The 18627-nt window shown below is 43.3% G+C and overlaps 1 protein-coding gene across 2 annotated transcripts in view; it reads right to left on the reverse strand.

Annotated features, from left to right (window-relative positions):
* Positions 1-331: 331 nt before the first annotated feature.
* The window catches only part of TLR2 (toll like receptor 2), a 102102-nt gene continuing 83806 nt past the window's right edge, over positions 332-18627 (reverse strand). For both annotated transcript variants that reach the window (XR_014568064.1, XR_014568065.1), the window contains exon 3: positions 332-484. The gene's annotated coding sequence lies outside the window, so the exon portion shown is untranslated. The remainder of the gene's footprint in view (positions 485-18627) is intronic.

Genomic DNA, 18627 nt, shown 5'->3' on the forward strand with positions numbered 1-18627 from the left:
AGTACTGTGTACCCTTGAGTACCCACCCTGAAAAGCACTGGTTCCTGCACCTCTTTTTTTCTAGAAAAATGGCTCTGCCCCTGCTACTGTTGGCGTCCTGCTCTTTTGCCAGGTCCAATGGGCACCAGGTTCCACTGAATGTATTTTACTGCACAAAGGTAAGAATTTCATCTCGCCTATTTTTGCCTTTGGCTTCACCCATTGCTGGTATGTGGCCCACAAAAGAAGGTAGTCCCAAGCCAAAAAACAAAAAAGATTTCCCACTTCTGTTTCAAAAAGACAGGAGTCTTGCCAGTGTCTCATCAACTCTAGATGAATCATTAAAACATGCCTCTTTTAATATCACTTTATTTTTCATTGGTGGCGGTGACCATAAAGCATGGCATCTCTGATCAACCTCCTTGTGTCATAGTAGTTGTCACTGGAACGCTGTGCTGGCATTTGTTTCCATCCTGGACAAGGCAAGAGCTCCTCTTGTATTGATCTATAAAGCAGAAACATCTGTTAGAAGTGCTGCTGCAGGCTGCCTGCCAACCGGAGAGATGCTTATGGTTAACAAGCCCTTGTCCTACACTGTACATGTTGCAACAGTAAATGCAAAAGCATAATAAGACCATGTGCAGATTCAGAGTTGAAAAGTAAAGCACTGAGGTCAGGGGGAAAGAAAACCTGCCAACAATATTTAGTTCAGCAATACATTTTGTCTACAGAACAGCCACTTTACTGGGTGAATGATATCAAAGCACCTTTTTGCCTTGGTTCCATTTCTAGCTCTTTAGGTTTTTCTGGCCTGCAATAAAATTCAAATTCCAACAGGACCCAACCCAACTATATCAGTGGGGGAGTTAATTATGTACTTCTCTCTTTTTAAAGACATGGGCATTAATAATATAATAAAAATAAGATGTTCTGGGTTGCATCCAAGATTAGTCTCAGAGTAGGCCCACTGAAACGATGAGGTGTGACTAAGTTAGGTCCATTAATTTCAATAGGTCTACTCTGAATAGGACTAACATTGCTAGAACACAGGACAGGATTACAAATCAGCATGGGACACTGAAAAGTGTGGCATGGTCTGTAATCTGCCTCATACCTACAAATTATAGCCCACTTCCCTGGGAGTAAAGTCCACTTATTTGGGGCAGCTTTATATATGTCTGTATCCACATGCTTAGAATAGAACAGGAAATCAAGTCTCCCTTTGGAAAATTAAAGGAAGATGTAAATCTGTATATGAATGTCACCTAGATTGTATTTCATCTTTACAGGATAATTTAAAGTTATTATTCTTGAGAATTTTTAAACTTTGTAATAGCTGGAGACAAACAAAGCTATTCTGGTTGGAGGCTCTATCAAACTGAGCTTTGTGACCATACAGTTCTTTGTCAGATCAATAATTCAGTTGAATCTCTTTTCAAAAATGTTTTCAGATGATAAATTAGGAGAGTCAAAAAAGAAATATTTATTTAGTCAGTGGAAGAGTTTCAGTTCCAGCAGAAATGTAATTTAGTTCTCAATGGGTCCTGAAATGAAAGGGGAATAACTGACGAAAGAGCCAGCTGTCACTGCAGAAGGAATACCAGCTATACGTCCTGTAGCATATCCTAGTCATGTAGAATAATATCTTTCCAAGATTAATGTCCAACATTTATTTCTAGTTCTGCAAATGGCTGTTGGCAATTTCTCCTACATCTAGAAAAGGCCAAGTAGTGTTTTTAATAGACTTTTTGGATTTCAATGATTCCACAGACTTCCTCCTGGCACCACTACCACTCCCCATATCTTGAAGAGGAAATTACAAAGCAATTGAAACACATAGAAAGACAAAGGGGGACCACATGGGCAGAATACAGAATGATGCTAGTAAAGCAAATCCTGTAGAGAAGTCTTTAGAGGCTTTAATTTAATCCTCTCTTCTTTTTTGCTGCTGCTGATGTTGCAAAAGCTGGACATTTGGAAGATCACTTTTAAGTGATTGATAAACTGCCTCAAATATAGATAATGCAAATGATGGATTGAACGAACTCTGGTCATGTTCAAGAACAGCCTTGTAGGGTACACATCACCCCCAAACAGTGTAGAACAGAGCCACCATGGCTAGCAAGATGAAACAAATTGGAGGAGGGTAGTTTAATAGCCATGAAGGTTATGTTCCACCTCCACTATCAGAGGCAATACACCTCTGTAGACCCATCACTGGAGATCACAAGGTAGTAGAATGTACACTTTGCAGGCTTCCCATAGGCATCTGATTAGCTGCTGCGAGGACAAGATGCTGAGCCAGATAGGCCTTTGGTCTGATCTGACAGAATCGTCTTATGTTCAAGAGTAAAGGCCAGCATCTGGTATCGAACTGCATACAAGTATTTTTATTTATTTATCTAATTATCTATCTATTGAATTTCCATCCCACCCTTCAACCGAGGATCAGATTACAACACAATAATGCACAACAGAGTAACAAACAATACCCATAGGCAGTTTTAAAAGCCATAGGTTGCTTAATTAGACAAAGCTCTGGGATGCAGATGTTTTTAAGAAGCACCTAAGTAATGCAGGAAGGCAACAACCCTTCCCTTACATTTGGACACTTCCACACATACGATCACACCAAAAGCCTGTACTCTGAGGTTCTGTTGAGTAAATATTGCTCATAGTCATTGACAATTCTATCCTCCATGACACAGTGCATTACTTTAGCTAACCTTTTTGGAGCAGGGCACGTGTTAAGTTTTGAGACATCCATCACAAAATGGCTGCCGTGGCAGCATGGCATATTATACATTATTCTGCCTTGCAGTCATTGTGTACTAACTATAGAGAGTACATTCATTGTTTCTTCTCTGTGCCATGGGCAACTTACCTTGGGGTAGCTAGCTATATCCTGCTGGCTTTGATGGTGGAGATCACACAATATTAATACCATACACACATAACAATGCACACCAACAACATGGAGCATTCCCTAGTAACAGGAAAAAATATACAAGGTGAATCTTGCGCGCGCACACTCATCACACACATGCTGAGCACAAACACATGTGCATCTCTCTCTATATATATAGCGTGTTCTCCTTCATGGAGAGCACGTGTTGCGGTGGGGTCTGCTGAGCCACCCCTCTGTTACCAGGCAGGGTCTCTAAAGATGGCCTGGGGCAGTGATTGGTTTGCTGGGGTTAAAGTTATGTTGCAATTTTGGTGGGAGGGGTAAAATGTTTAAATATTCTGCACGCAGCCTGGAGCTTTCTCTTTGCTGTGTGCAACGGATCACCCGCCCACCTGCCCTTGAGGAGGAGGGGTTAGGATAGGCTGGGCCTGCCCCTCCATGGTTGCTGCGGAAAGGGAATTCCGTTAAAGGAATCCTGTGGCTTGCCATCTTTTCGTCCAATCTCTGGAATGGGACTAGGGCCGGCAAGCCTTCGGGGAGCATGCGGATGAGAATTGAGGGTCTGTGACTCAGCTCCATTTCTCCCCGACTTGCTTTCCCCCGCACTGTCTTTCGGTGGTGCCCGGAAGTCAGTTCTGTCCCCAGGCGGGGGGACAGATAGTCTTTACCAATGCCTAAACAACCACTCACGGTTTTGTATTTAAATAAAGTTGTGGCCAAAATTATGCCAAAAACCTTAAACAAAAATTAAGTCTGCGTTGTGAGTTATTCGGGGGGTGGCTTGGGGACCTCGACACGCAAATATATATATCTCACACACACATACTTCACTTATGCAGTACACCTGTCCTGCCAAATGCATATCTCCATCTCTCACACAGACCACATGTAGCTCTTTCCCCCTTTCTCTTCCAAGTGTTTGCAGGATTCCCGGTGGGTGGGGGAGGCTTTTGGAGAGGCAGAGTAAACCACTGAAAGGCATGGAGCAGGCTAATTTATCATGTACATGGTGTATGTACATTTTGCCCCCTAGGTTCAGAAAATGCTAGAAACTCGCTTTTGGTTTTATTGAAACCTAGAAACCTGAGGAGCATGGTTTATCCTGAGGGCATCCAAGAAGCCCCTGGTGGGCACCATAGTCAGGTTGGTGACCCCTGACCTAGCCTATACTTTCAAAGTAAGATGGAAAATAAATCCAAATAAAGAAATATATAAATCACTCAAAGTGACAACGGTACCTCCTTGTGTGCTCCTATCCTGATTTTTCTTTTTCTTACTTGATAGAATCCAGAGTCTTGTTTTGAATCTTAAAAGCTCCATATGTTCAATGCTGGTAAGTAGAAAGTCATGTTTCCTTTCTCTAGAATTTGTTATTCTTAATGGTGCAACTTTTTACATTTTTAAAAGAAGTATTGTGGATTATGAAATCTTTTCTGCATTTTAAAAATGAATGCATTCCCCATTGGGAATTATAAATCAGCAGCGGGGAATGTGTGTTCCCCCAGATGTTGCAGGACTACAACTCTGATCATTCCTGCCCTTGGGCTTTGCTGGATGGGCTGATGAGCCTTGGAGTGCAACAACATCTGAGGCATATGGTATGGTATCCCCAACCCTGTTATAAATGGCTTTATAAAAAGGAGAACAAAGCCACAACATCCGTCAACCTACATTCGTATCCAGAATTTGTTTGGCAGGACTTGATTTTTTTGCCCATACTTCCACAGAACCTGTAGAACTGTTTCCAGAATCCACCCAGGCTCTCTTGCACATGCATAATCTCTAGCAGGATGGTGATATCATGGATGCCCTGTGAGATCTGACTCAACACCAGGGCTCTCTGGAACGGAAAGGAAGCACCACCAGATTCCAGTAATTCCCCTTTCTGATTTCCCTCACAGCCCATCACAGGGTTCTGGTTCTAACTAATATCAAATGGTGCCTTACAAGAAGTAAATCATTGCTGAATCTGGTCGTGTACGCAGGATTAAATGTTGCAGCCTAACCTGTGCTTTCAATGTAGGATGGAAATATCAATAAATCCAAATAAATAAATATAAGCTCCAAGCCATCAAATCTGACAGCAGCACTTTTGTTGTGCGCTGCTGCCCAGCCCAGCCCCCCTTTTTTCTACTCACTCCAGTACTCTGGCAGAATTATTCAACTCCTGGATTTATCTTTAGTTTAATGACTTATAAATTCTAATTTCCTTCGCCAAACATTTTAAGGCTTAAACACTGCAGTGCTCACATTACACGTATTTATTAGGTATTCTCCTCCCCCTTCCTTCCCCTGGGAATGTTACTCTCGGCAACTTCATCCACATTTTTGGATTTCTAGCAAACGTCTTCCTTCATGGTGCCTTGTTGGGTCATTAACATTTACATGCCAACGGCTTCCCGCTGAGATTGTGTTAGTCGTCTTGGCACCCTTTCCCTCCACATCTGCTATTTTTATAAAGCCAGTAATACTTTTGCCAGCAACTAGTCCTGTTTATATATGTAGTCCAGTTCTCATTCGGAGCTATTGCCTCTCTGGTCCAGGACTATCTCATCTACAACTTATGACACACCTCCCAAAACACAAAAGCTGCCCACAAACCACAATTAAAAAGCCTCTTCAGTAATTAAACATGTTTTCCTGTCAAGGCTAATCAACTCATACGTCATAGTAAAAACTCTGTATACACATTCCAGCCTGGTACTGGAAGGCAGTGAAAATTTACTCTGTGATACAGAACCAACCTTTCAATCTTCATTAAAGTTAAACTACATTTCTTTCATGTTACGGCAGCTTGTCTTATTTATTCTTATGCTGTCTGCTCTAGGTTCAAGGCTTGGTTTCAAGTGGGTGCCCAGCACCTCGGTTTATAGGTATGTTATACATCCAGGAACAATAAAACTGAGGTGAACGAATTAATGAGAGTAATTTCTGACTGTAGCTGTCAGATTTGCACCTGCGGTCACATAGTATCTCTGGTGTTGCAACCTATAGGTCAGTTATTTACCTAGTAGTCAGATGACTCAACACATATCACTTGAGATGCCACCCTAGACCTTGAATAGCATGTTTTTGAGAGGCATGGAATTCAGGCTTCCAGTAACCATCAGGAGCAGTGTAATAAAGTGAAAAGACGCAGGAGAGGGATAGCAATGGGGATAGAGACAACGATTTCATGAGCCATTTGAAGAAGCTCAGTGCACCTCAAGTGAAGAGGGAATACAGTGACATCACACATTATTTGCCTCCAGAAAGTACAGTGGTACCTTGGGTTAAGAACTTAATTGGTTCTGTTCTTAACCTGAGGTACCACTTTAGCTAATGGGGCATCCCGCTGCCGCTGCACTGCCGAAGCACGATTTCTTTCTCACCCTGAAGCAAAGTTCTTAACCCGAGGTACTATTTCTGGGTTAGCAGAGTCTGTAACCTGAAACATCTGTAACCCGAGGTACCACTGTACCAGCTTCGTTCTCTGGCTTCTCCAAGTTTCTCTCCAAAATTCAGTCCCTGCTCTTGCCAACCTAGCAGTTTGAAAGCACGTCAAAGCGCAAGTAGATAAATAGGTACCGCTCCGGTGGGAAGGTAAATGGCGTTTCCGTGCGCTGCTCTGGTTCGCCAGAAGCGGCTTAGTCATGCTGGCCACATGACCCGGAAGCTGTATGCCGGCTCCCTTGGCTAATAAAGCGAGGTGAGCGCCGTAACCCCAGAGTCGGTCACGACTGGACCTAATGGTCAGGGGTCCCTTTACCTTTACCTTTAAGAACGCTCATATCATTACAGTTAGAGCAGTAGTACTAAGTTAGAGTACTAGTACTCAGTAGAACACAAGTTCCAATTCCAGAAGAAAGAGTTAAGGAATTTCGTATCAGGTCTTAGAGGATAGAAATATTGAGCAATATATTGAGTATATTTGACATACTCCTGGCTATATTGCTGGGCACAGGATTAGGTTTAAAGAAGCATTTTGGATGTATCTATCTCAGTTGACTGGTTTTTCCTTCCTTTGTATAGACAGAGAACCAACTTCCAAGCTGGTTGGCTGGTTCTTTCCTATTGCTCCTCACAGGAACTTCAATAGAAGCTAAGAATCTAAACCATTTGCCTTAGATCATGTAAAAACTCTGTGGGACACACAAAAAATGTCTGTGGAACACAAAAATGTAACCAGATCTCCCAAGACCCAGAACAGATCATCATCACAAATTGTTATTTTCCCCCACAGCTTTGTAGAATGTTGACAGTGATCACAACTCGGACCTTTGCATAAAAAGAAGTATACCCAAAGTGGAGCTTTCAATTGAGATTACACTCAAATTACATACACTTTCTGAACAGTTTGGAATAAAGTTTGGCCATCATAAATGACCCCCATAACCGGTGTCCTATGATTCCCTTCAAAAGAAAAGCTATTCTGTTAACAGTTGTGGGTTTAGTTCACACTGTGTGAGAATGGAAAAGCACAGGCAACATATATTTGACCTATGTTTTTCTCCAGTTCACCTCAGGGAGCTACAGTTCTCAGAGAGTAACAATCAGTCCATCTTTGCAAGGAGTTCTGGGAATTGTAGCTATCTGAAGAGACCTGGGGTCTCCTAACAACTCTCAGTTCCTTAACAAATTACAGCGCCTAGGATCCTTTGGGGGAAGCCATGCCTGTTTAAAGTGGCATAATCCTGCTTTCAGTGCTTAGTGCAGACAAGGGTTACCATGTCTGACTCTTTGTACATTAAGACCTACAGGGAAGGACCTCTTGTGGGTGCCCCAACAATTGAGCTGAGGCAGCTGTGTGCTAGAGAGAGGGTCTTCAAGGAGTGGGGCCATAATTATTGAATGCTCTTCCCATAAAGTTTCACCTGGAATCTACCTTTTATCTTCTCAAGTTTGGGATACGATATTAATCTTTCTGACTGTTTTATGTTACTTCTGTGATGTTGTACACTTTCCTGTCTGTGTGTGTGTGTGTGTGTGTGTGAGAGAGAGAGAGAGAGAGAGAGAGAGAGAGAGTATTCTTTCCTCTAAATTGCCCTGGGGATATAAGGAAAGGCAATATTAAAAAATGACCATAAATAAATAATCCAACCCCATGTGTTTCTGATTATTTCAGATTTTTCCATCTGTTCCCCTCCCCAGCATACAAATATGTATTATTATGCTTATCCAAGGCCTCCTTGATACACTTATAATAGCTCTATGAAGACAGAATCTTATACAAACAGCCATACTTTTGCATGCCTGAGTTAGAACTCTCCCAGCCATTTTGTATCTATGTAATTGGTTGGACACTTCTATAATGGTATGATATACTTGTAAATATTAACTGTGGTGGAACACAGAATCTCAGCAAAAATTTGCTGCGTTTTTGGAGGGAAAGTGAAAGGTCAGCTTGCCTAGGAGAGTAACTTCACACAGACCCTAGGCTCACCTGAGCACTGCTGGCGTCAAATGGGTGGTAGCAGAGCAAGGAGAATGAAGAGGGTGTGAGTTTTAAGAAAGGGAGAATAGCAAGAGAATCTCAGAAAACAGAGAAGAGCCAGAAGCCTGAGAAAAGTGAAGCGGAGGAAGCCTGGTGATGAGGAAGTGGTGGAGGAAATGCACGTGTGTATTTGGGGTGAATGCTAAAGTAGGGAGTCAAGAGATAAAAGGAACAACTGGCAAGTTTGGCCTTGGAGATCAAAACGAAGCAGGGCAAAGGCTAATAGAGTTCTGTCAAGAGAACAAGCTGGTCATCACAAACACGCTTTTCCAGCAACACAAGAGACGACTCTACACATGGACATCACCAGATGGGCAGCATCGAAATCAGATTGATTATATTCTCTGCAGCCAAAGATGGAGAAGCTCTATACAGTCAGCAAAAACAAGACCTGGAGCTGACTGTGGCTCAGATCATCAGCTTCTTATAGCAAAATTCAAGCTTAAACTGAAGAAAGTAGGAAAAACCACTGGGCCGGTAAGATACAATCTAAGTCAAATCCCTTATGAATACACAGTGGAAGTGAGGAACAGGTTTAAGGATTTAGATTTGGTGGACAGAATGCCTGAAGAACTATGGATGGAGGCTCGTAACATTATACAGGAGGCAGCAACGAAAACCATCCCAATGAAAAGGAAATGCAAGAAAGCAAAGTGGCTGTCCAATGAGGCCTTACAAATAGCGGGGGAGAGAAGGCAAGCAAAATGCGAGGGAGATGGTGAAAGATACAGGAAATTGAATGCAGATTTCCAAAGAATAGCAAGGAGAGACAAGAAGACCTTCTTAAACGAGCAATGCAAAGAAATAGAGGAAAGCAATAGAATGGGAAGAACCAGAGATCTGTTCAAGAAAATTGGAGATATGAAAGGAACATTTCGTACAAAGATTTCCACAATAAAGGACAAAAGTGGAAAGGACCTAACAGAAGCAGAAGACATCAAGAAGAGGTGGCAAGAATACACAGAGGAATTATACCAGAAAGAAATGGATGTCTTGTATACCCCAGGTAGTGTGGTTGCTGACCTTGAGCCAGACATCCTGGAAAGTGAAGTCAAATGGGCCTTAGAAAGCACTGCAAATAACAAGGCCAGTGGAAGTGATGGCATTCCAGCTGAACTATTTACAATTTTAAAAGATGATGCTGTTAAGGTGCTACACTCAATATGCCAGCAAGTTTGGAAAACTCAGCAGTGGCCAGAGGATTGGAGAAGATCAGTCTACATCCCAATCCCAAAGAAGGGCAGTGCCAAAGAATGCTCCAACTACCGCACAATTGCACTCATTTCACACGCTAGCAAGGTTATGCTTAAAATTCTACAAGGAAGGCTCAAGCAGTATGTGGACCGAGAACTCCCAGAAGTGCAAGCTGGATTTAGAAGAGGCAGAGGAACCAGAGACCAAATTGCAAACATGCGCTGGATTATGGAGAAAGCTAGAGAGTTCCAGAAAGACATCTACTTCTGCTTCATTGACTATGCAAAAGCTTTTGACTGTGTCGACCACGGCAAACTATGGCAAGTTCTTAAAGAAATGGGAGTGCCAGATCACCTCATCTGTCTCCTGAGAAATCTCTATGTGGGACAAGAAGCTACAGTTAGAACTGGATATGGAACAACTGATTGGTTCAAAATTGGGAAAGGAGTATGACAAGGCTGTATTTTGTCTCCCTGCTTATTTAACTTATATGCAGAATTCATCATGCGAAAGGCTGGGCTGGATGAATCCCTAGCCGGAATTAAGATTGCCGGAAGAAATATCAACAACCTCAGATATGCAGATGACACAACCTTGATGGCAGAAAGTGAGGAGGAATTAAAGAACCTTTTAATGAGGGTGAAAGAGGAGAGCGCAAAATATGGCCTGAAGCTCAACATCAAAAAAACGAAGATCATGGCCACTGGTCCCATCACCTCCTGGCAAATAGAAGGGGAAGAAATGGAGGTAGTGAGAGATTTTACTTTCTTGGGCTCAATGATCACTGCAGATGGTGACAGCAGCCACGAAATTAAAAGACGCCTGCTTCTTGGGAGAAGGGCAATGACAGGCCTAGACAGCATCTTGAGAAGTAGAGACATCACCTTGCCAACAAAGGTTCGTATAGTTAAAGCTATGGTTTTCCCAGTAGTGATGTATGGAAGTGAGAGCTGGACCATAAAGAAGGCTGATCGCCGAAGAATTGATGCTTTTGAATTATGGTGCTGGAGGAGACTCTTGAGAGTCCCATGGACTGCAAGAAGATCAAACCTCTCCATACTGAAGGAAATCAACCCTGAGTGCTCACTGGAAGGACAGATTGTGAAGCTGAGGCTCCAGTACTTTGGCCACCTCATGAGAAGAGAAGACTCCCTGGAGAAGACCCTGATGTTGGGAAAGATGGAGGGCACAAGGAGAAGGGGACGGCAGAGGACGAGATGGTTGGATAGTGTTTTCGAGGTTACCAGCATGAGTTTGAGCAAACTGCGGGAGGCAGTGGAGGACAGAGGTGCCTGGCGTTCTCTGGTCCATGGGGTCATGAAGAGTCGGACACGACTAAACGACTAAACAACAACAACAATTTGGGGTGATGAAAGAGCAATAAAGGTATAGAAAGACAGGAACAGGAAGACTAAGTGAGCAATCCTAGCTACCTCAGTCCAAAGGGAAATTATAGAGACACAGGGTCACTGCTATACCTGCGACATGTGGGAAATGGAGGCAGATTGCTGTGCCAGCCTGATGCTGGTGCAGTGATTGGACCTGGAACAAGCCTGTTGCCATCATGTAGCGGCAACAGGGCTAGCTCAGGATACAATGGATCCCAGGTCAGTTTGCCCCAACCCCACTCAAGAAAGCTTCATCTTCGGTTGATGGGACGAAGCAGGGACTCTGCACCAGTGGAGTAGTGATGCGGCTGCCAGTGGGAGGCTGATGGAGGCCTGTAGGTCTACTGGGGGGACACCTCTGCCCAGCACAAAGGGTGGGGAGATTGCTTTGTCAGGAAGAAGAAGAAGAAGAGTTTGTATTTGACATCCCGCTTTATCACTACCCGAAGGAGTCTCAAAGCGGCTAACATTCTCCTTTCCCTTCCTCCCCCACAACAAACACTCTGTGCGGTGAGTGGGGCTGAGAGACTTCAAAGAAGTGTGACTAGCCCAAGGTCACCCAGCAGCTGCATGGGGAGGAGCGGAGACGCGAACCCGGTTCCCCAGATTACAAGACTACCGCTCTTAACCACTACACCACACTGGCGAGAGGAGGCGAGAGAGGACACTTAGGCTGCAGTTAAGTGCACACTTCCTTGAGAGTAAGCCTCATTGAATCTAAGTATTCAATTGTACTGTTAATTTCACCTTTTGATTTAAATTACTAGTGAGCACTTCGTATCCGTCAACCACTATATGAAGCAGGCTCTAGTCCAGGGAAACTTATGTAACAATAAATTTCTTACAACTGAACGTACGAGGATTATTATCTCCCCAGGTTGAAGTATTTCAGTCAGCAGAAGAGAGGGTTTGAATTAATAAACTGTAAAACCCCATACAGATTTACAGCCAAATACAAGAGTCAACTGGAGTTAATGGAATTATATAAATCTAAGTGCTTTCTTTTAAGTGGGGATGTGAATCAAGCTGTTGATTAATTAAGATGAAAGCCAGTTTGAGTTCTGGCTCTTTCTATGCAAGAAATACAATTTTTCATTTAACGGCTTTTTAAATGTACACGATAGCCATTGAATGAGAGAGAGAAATAATGCTAGAAAAGTTGTTGTCTTCCTTCATAAGGGCACCTTTGATGAGAAGGTCCTAGTTTTCCAACTCTGTAAAATATTGATTTTAAAATAATGTTTATGTGCTGAGATAAAAGGTCTACTGAACATTTGAGATGAAGAATGAAAACATTAGATCAAGGAACAAATGGTCGCATTAAATCCCTAAAGGTCGGGTGTCTCTACTGCAGGGGTTGGGAACCTGCAGCCTTCTACATGTTGTTGTATTACAACTCCCATCCCTGACCATTGGTTATGCTGAAGTCCACCAACATCTGGATGCCTGCAGCAGAGGTGCTGTCTTGCACCCAAGATTGAGGAGTGCCACCCGCCATTCACTGTGTGTGTGTGGTGATAGGCGCCCGGCATGTGCTGCCTGTGTGATGTCATGTGCATGATGTCACAACATCAGGAGGCTAAACACAGATACCAGTGTGGCACAGCTTTCTTTCTCATACTCAGGAAGAACCAGCCACTGAACTGCACCACTCTCGGCTCAGTGATCAACCTCCTCCGACCCCTCAGCACTGAGGGGGCCTGGCCCCATGCCAGCAGATTTTGAGGGGGCCGAAGACACCTCCACACCTAGGAGTTAGCACACCTCACCCACAGCTTCCCCAGCCCTGCTTTAGTTACTCAATTTACTTTGCCAACTGGCACATAATATTCTGTCACTCCTGGAGACAACCGAGCATGCTTAATCATCACTAGGATGGATTTGTTTTGTACTTCTGCCTATCTCAAGGTTCACCCAGACATGCTGATACCTCCTTCTGGCCCTGTTTTGCTTTCCAATCTGTTGGCACTCAAGAGTTTGCTCTTAGAGAGAATGGTCATCTTTTCATCTCTCGATGTTCATATTAGTTTTGAGAGGCTAGTTTAAGTTCTTTCCCAACATAGGCCAGTTAAGGTGTCTCTGAATAAGGGCCACACCTCTTGTGTCTTGGTTCCTCCTCAATAAAATGTGAGCAACTGATCCGCCAAGTATGCCAATTATGTGCATCCACACTATGCAAATTAGTTATGTCCTTCAAGGTCATCATATGTTTCCAATGCACCCTTTGCAATCTTCCTGGCTGCGGATAAGAAGAAAGGCTGAGCCTCATTTACAGTAAGCCGTATTTATATTTTGGCAAGAGAAAAGGGGGCCTTAAATGTTTAAATATAGAGCTACACCATAAAAAAGTATCTTAAGACCAATGAGAACAAGGAACACAAAGAGTTTTTCCTCAAATTATTTCTTCCCAGAACAAAGCCCTTTTGCATTACAGTATTTATAAACCCTCCCAAGGTAGGTAATTGGGACTGAGAGACTTATCGAGTATGGTCTCCCAAATGCTTTAAGATCTTTATCTTCTTTTGAAGTTCATTAATGATAAGAGGAAGTCACACAATTACACTTACACAGCATGAACTGGGAGCTTTATGGCAGATTAAGAATGGGATTGCTACCTTGTAGCACTGCCAATTACTGCATTCCAGAAATTATTTCCTAAAAACATTGAATATGGAATGATTGCATTACACAAATAAGTACCTATTCCTCTTGTTCTCTGCCTTTTTTTAAAATTACCTCAATTATTGTTTTTAACTGCAAATTCATTGGAACATCTCCTGGCTCTAGGGCTGCGATTATTAAACTGATAATAGTTCAAATGGTTTTCTTTGTGGCTGTTCTGAGCCATTAATCCTATTCCAGCTTGACATAAATCCTGGATGGTGAAGTGAAGCATTTATGACAGGTAAGAAAGGGATATATATATATATATATATATATAATGTTTTTTAAAGCTTGGCAGTTTCCCCAATAAAATTCATCTGACATGCTTCCATGCAGATGTTTAACAGTGTCATCCTATGCATGCGTTCTCAGAAGAGTCACTGAATTCAGTGGGGTTTACTCGCAGGACAGTGTGCTAAAGGCTGACGTTGATACCGGCTTATATTCAACTCACCTTGAAGAGCTTGACTTCAGCAAAGTCTGTCAAACACAGCTAATTCCAAGAGCCAGCCACCACTCTCAGTTGTTGGGTTATCCCTGGACTTTTGGTCAGCTCTTGGGAACCAGACACCCTAGCATTCAACTAACATTTTTTTACTCAGGGCAGAACCCTTTGAAATTAATGGAGCTCAATGAATCATGACCATTAATTTCAATGGGCCCAACTCTTCTTCAGCGACATAAAGTATGAACATTGAGCAACAAAGCATCCATTCTGCCTTGGGGCATATAGACAACAGTGGCTTAAAATGCAGGGAGGTCATTCCCTGCCACCCACTCCTTTGCATTTCAAGTTGCCTTTTTACATCGCTGCACACACCATTACCTGATTTGTTTCCCTGCACCTGCAACCCCCACAAACTCCTAGTCAGGGAAGATGCCATCAGCACATGCAAAATGGCTGCCTGAAGTGTACACGCCTCACCTTAACCGTGGCTTACATTTTCAGATAAGATGAGAACTGGTTGGAGATATCAATCAGCAGTATTTCTCAAGAAGCTACAGGATGCAGCTTGAATTGTGGCTAACATTATCGCTATTCAGCTTCAAACACTAACAGTGGGAGCCCACTGGAGCCAGAGTAAATGGTAATTTGTACACAGTTGTCAGGGAACTGCTATCGGAGCTAGAGGCGGAGGGAAGGCTCCAGAGGGATGCCGGAGAGGGTCCCAGTAGGGAGAGAGGCAGCCCATCTGCTGGGGAAGGAAATCAGCATAACACCAGTGGAGAAGGGGGGCAGAAGGGGGAATTGGAGAGGAGGCTCCAGGACTCTTCACCGGAGACCAGCGGGGAGAGCACGGATACTCCGCTGCCCACACCCTCCGTGCACAGAAGACTTCCGCGCAGGGAGAGTAGGAGGAGACTTGGCGTCAAAGAACTTATTTGCTGGAAGAAGTTCAAGAAATGCCCACTGACGGATTCTGCCAGCGACTGAGACAGCCACAAAGTGAAAGGCTGTCCAGACAGAAGGGGTTCAACCAGGTAACCTAGCCAGGAGTGGCGGCAACTTACGCACGAGCAACCCCTAGAAACATTACAGCAGTCTTGGTCTCTTTTCAGTTTCTGAGCAGGAAAGCACATGCACTCAGACGATGCTGGGGGGAAAGACTTTCACAAACTGATAAACACTACAAGTCCATTCAAACATTGTGGGAGGAATCCAGTGACACTCTCTTCTGATAGCTCTGTCAGCGCAAGCCAGCAAAATGAAATCATCCCCACTCTTTAAGTCGTCGTACGGCTTAAGTAAGTAACGTATGTTTAAAACATTGAAACAAAAACACAACCTAAGACCAGTAAGACAGCCATGTAAAAACACAAAAAAGTGAATAAAGCAGAAATTCAGTCGTTTAAGACAAGGTCCAATCTTATGGGTCAGGGAAAGCTTGGAATGTATTGTTGCATATTGTTATAGAATGTATTGTTATAGAATGTATTGTTGCATATTGTTGCCTGTTAACCGAGGATCAATAAATTGTATTAAAATACATTTGCATCTCAAGAAAATGGAAGTGTCATTTTTTTAAGCATTCGAAAAGATAAGTGCTCACTTCCTCCATCTTTACTTATTTCCGTCAGATTTGCTCTGAATCTTTGCCTCATTTGCTTACAGAATACTGAGATAGCAAACATAAATGACCTCAGTAACCACAGTGGCAAAGTTTATTTGGAGAGTTACTGGTTTGGTGGATGTGGAGAAAGGAGGAGAAGGGAGAATAGGGTAAATAATTGTTTCTAATGGTTTCTCTGTATTATTTATTTTGGACTTACGGCAGTAGACTTCAACAGAAACTTTATGGGGCTAATAAAATTCCCAACATTCTCAGACATGGGTCGTGGTGTTTATATATTAGGCAGAATACAACGGTGTGTTTATGAGAAGAATCCAAGCACTTTGCAGTGATTCAAATAATTAAGCACACGTTTTAAAAAGTTTGAATGCTGAGTTACAGGTAGACTTGGAGCAATCAGAGGTTTACCTCTCTAGGGGGTCTGTTTACACAAACACGTGAGACATTCAGAAAACGAACTTACTTAAAACACATTGTTTAGTCCACTGTTTCCCCTAAACAAAGTAATAGAAGCAGCACCAGCAGTTATTCCTGTTAAATATCATGGGGTTCTTGTCTAATGATGCATTGAAGATATTGAATTGGATCCCACAAAATGCAAGAGGTAATTAGCCACAAGGCGGGAACTTACATAACTGGCTGCAGTCCTCAAACCATTTGCGTGCCGAGGTCCCCAAGCCACCCCCCAAATAACTCACAACGCACACTTAATTTTTGTTTAAGGTTTTTGGCATAATTTTGGCCACAACTTTATTTAAATACAAAACCGTGAGTGGTTGTTTAGGCATTGGTTAAGACTATCTGTCCCCCCGCCTGGGGACAGAACTGACTTCCGGGCACCACCGAAAGACAGTGCGGGGGAAAGCAAGTCATGGAGAAATGGAGCTGAGTCACAGACCCTCAATTCTCATCCGCATGCTCCCCGAAGGCTTGCCGGCCCTAGTCCCATTCCAGGGATTGGACGAAAAGATGGCAAGCCCCAGGATTCCTTTAACGGAATTCCCTTTCCGCAGCAACCATGGAGGGGCAGGCCCAGCCTATCCTAACCCCTCCTCCACCAATTTATAACCAATGCCTAACCGCAAACTTACAAGTTGTGACGATTTGCTACGCAGTAGGCAAAAACCAAATGGCCCAGCCAATCAGCCAGATGGACAAAATTCCTACCAGGCCCCTGCCCCAACGGCAGACGACCCCATGACAGGCATAGCAAGGTCAATGCAACAACCCCTTACTCAAGGGCGGGTGGGCGGGTGATCCGTTGCACGCAGCGAAGAGAAAGCTCCAGGCTGCGTGCAGAGTATTTAAACATTTTACCCCTCCCACCAAAACTGCAACATAACTTTTACCCCAGCAACCCAGTGAACCAATCACTGCCCCAGGCCATCTTTAGAGACCCTGCCTGGTAACAGAGGGGTGGCTCAGCAGACCCCACCGCAACACATGCTCTCCATGAAGGAGAACACGCTTTATTTGAATACAACCTTAGAGAAGCTGAGTGGTCAGCAGTGGTAAAGTTCAACCCAAGCTAGTTAGGGACGAGATTTCTAGCCGAGCCTAACATGCCTGTTTTGTATGTGCACTGAAATATATGAATAATACTTCTTGTTTGGCTGTTGCCAACCTGACAAGTAAAGATTTATGTTTAAGTCTTTTGTAAGGTGTCTATTTTATCACAAATAGCTAACCGAGCATGCTTATAATAGTCAACCAATCCCTTGCACAACCTACCAAACACAGCCTATCAATAAAACCGATTATAAAGGGTGACAGACAAAGAACTGGCAATCAAAACATGTCTTAGAAATATAACAGCATTTTACAAATTTGTCACCTGTTCTGCATTATATATAAGGAAACATCAAGAGGGTATTTAAAGACCAGATGCTACCGGACTACAACTCTTCTCACCCCTGACTATTGGCTATGCTGACTGAAGTTGATGGGAGTGGAAATCCAGAAATGCAAGAAGGAGCACCAATTCCACAACCCTGCTGTTACACAATCGCATAAGAGGTTGGATTATGCATTTCCCCAGCCCCCTGGTGGTAATCACGAATGCATAGCTTACGATTTCTAACCCCAAATGATGACAAGGGAAACATCTATCTTTAAAAGGAACTCCAGAAAATCTGCCATCTAAAGGTCTTGCAGATAAACTGTCCAGTGAAATAGCTCTTCCATATTTAGGTACTGATAAAAAAATTAAATAAGGTATACAGTTACTGAAAGGAGATCAAGGCAGACTCTGTGAATGCAGGGTGCATGGCTAGGGCTGGCCCAAGGCAAAGGTCAAGATTGCACCCTCCCATGGCACATATAGAAGCTGACTGGACTGGCAGGTGAATTTAACTTCTACATTGGTGACAGGTCAGTATCCTCCACTGTAACTAAGGACATCAGGCTAGCTTAGTGGATGATATGCAGGCTGAATGGCACACACAACTCTGTCTTCCATCACAACTGCACTACTCCTTGTTGCCCACCTCCTGAGATAGCTGCCTCATTTTGCCCAGCAGTGATGCCCCACAGGCTGACACATAGCTTCTGCAAATCCATATCTTCTTCTCTACTTAACTGCAAATTTAGCTGGCTCTAAATCCAGTGACAGCAAACAAGGGATGGAGAGAAACTAACAACACATTTTTTTCATTAACTCTCTTTTCCAAGAAGACAAAAGTCTGTGCAGTGATGGGTACATTACGGAGAAGGGGTTCCAGAGGGGGTTGTTAGCTCTGATTCATGTGAGGATTGTGACCATGGCATTCTTAGAAGCAAGCAGACAAATGATGCATGAATAGAAAAACAAGTCACCAGTTATCTGTCCAGTTATCCAGCTATAATCTATAGAACATCATTCGGTTTAATAACCAAGATATACTGTCTGAGTGAAAGGGATGTGAGAGTAATACCTTCTGGCAATGGGAGAGCATGGCCTTTCCATCTCTT

This window comes from Podarcis gaigeae, assembly GCF_964106915.1.
Source record: "Podarcis gaigeae genome assembly, chromosome: 9".
NCBI lineage: Eukaryota > Metazoa > Chordata > Lepidosauria > Squamata > Lacertidae > Podarcis > Podarcis gaigeae.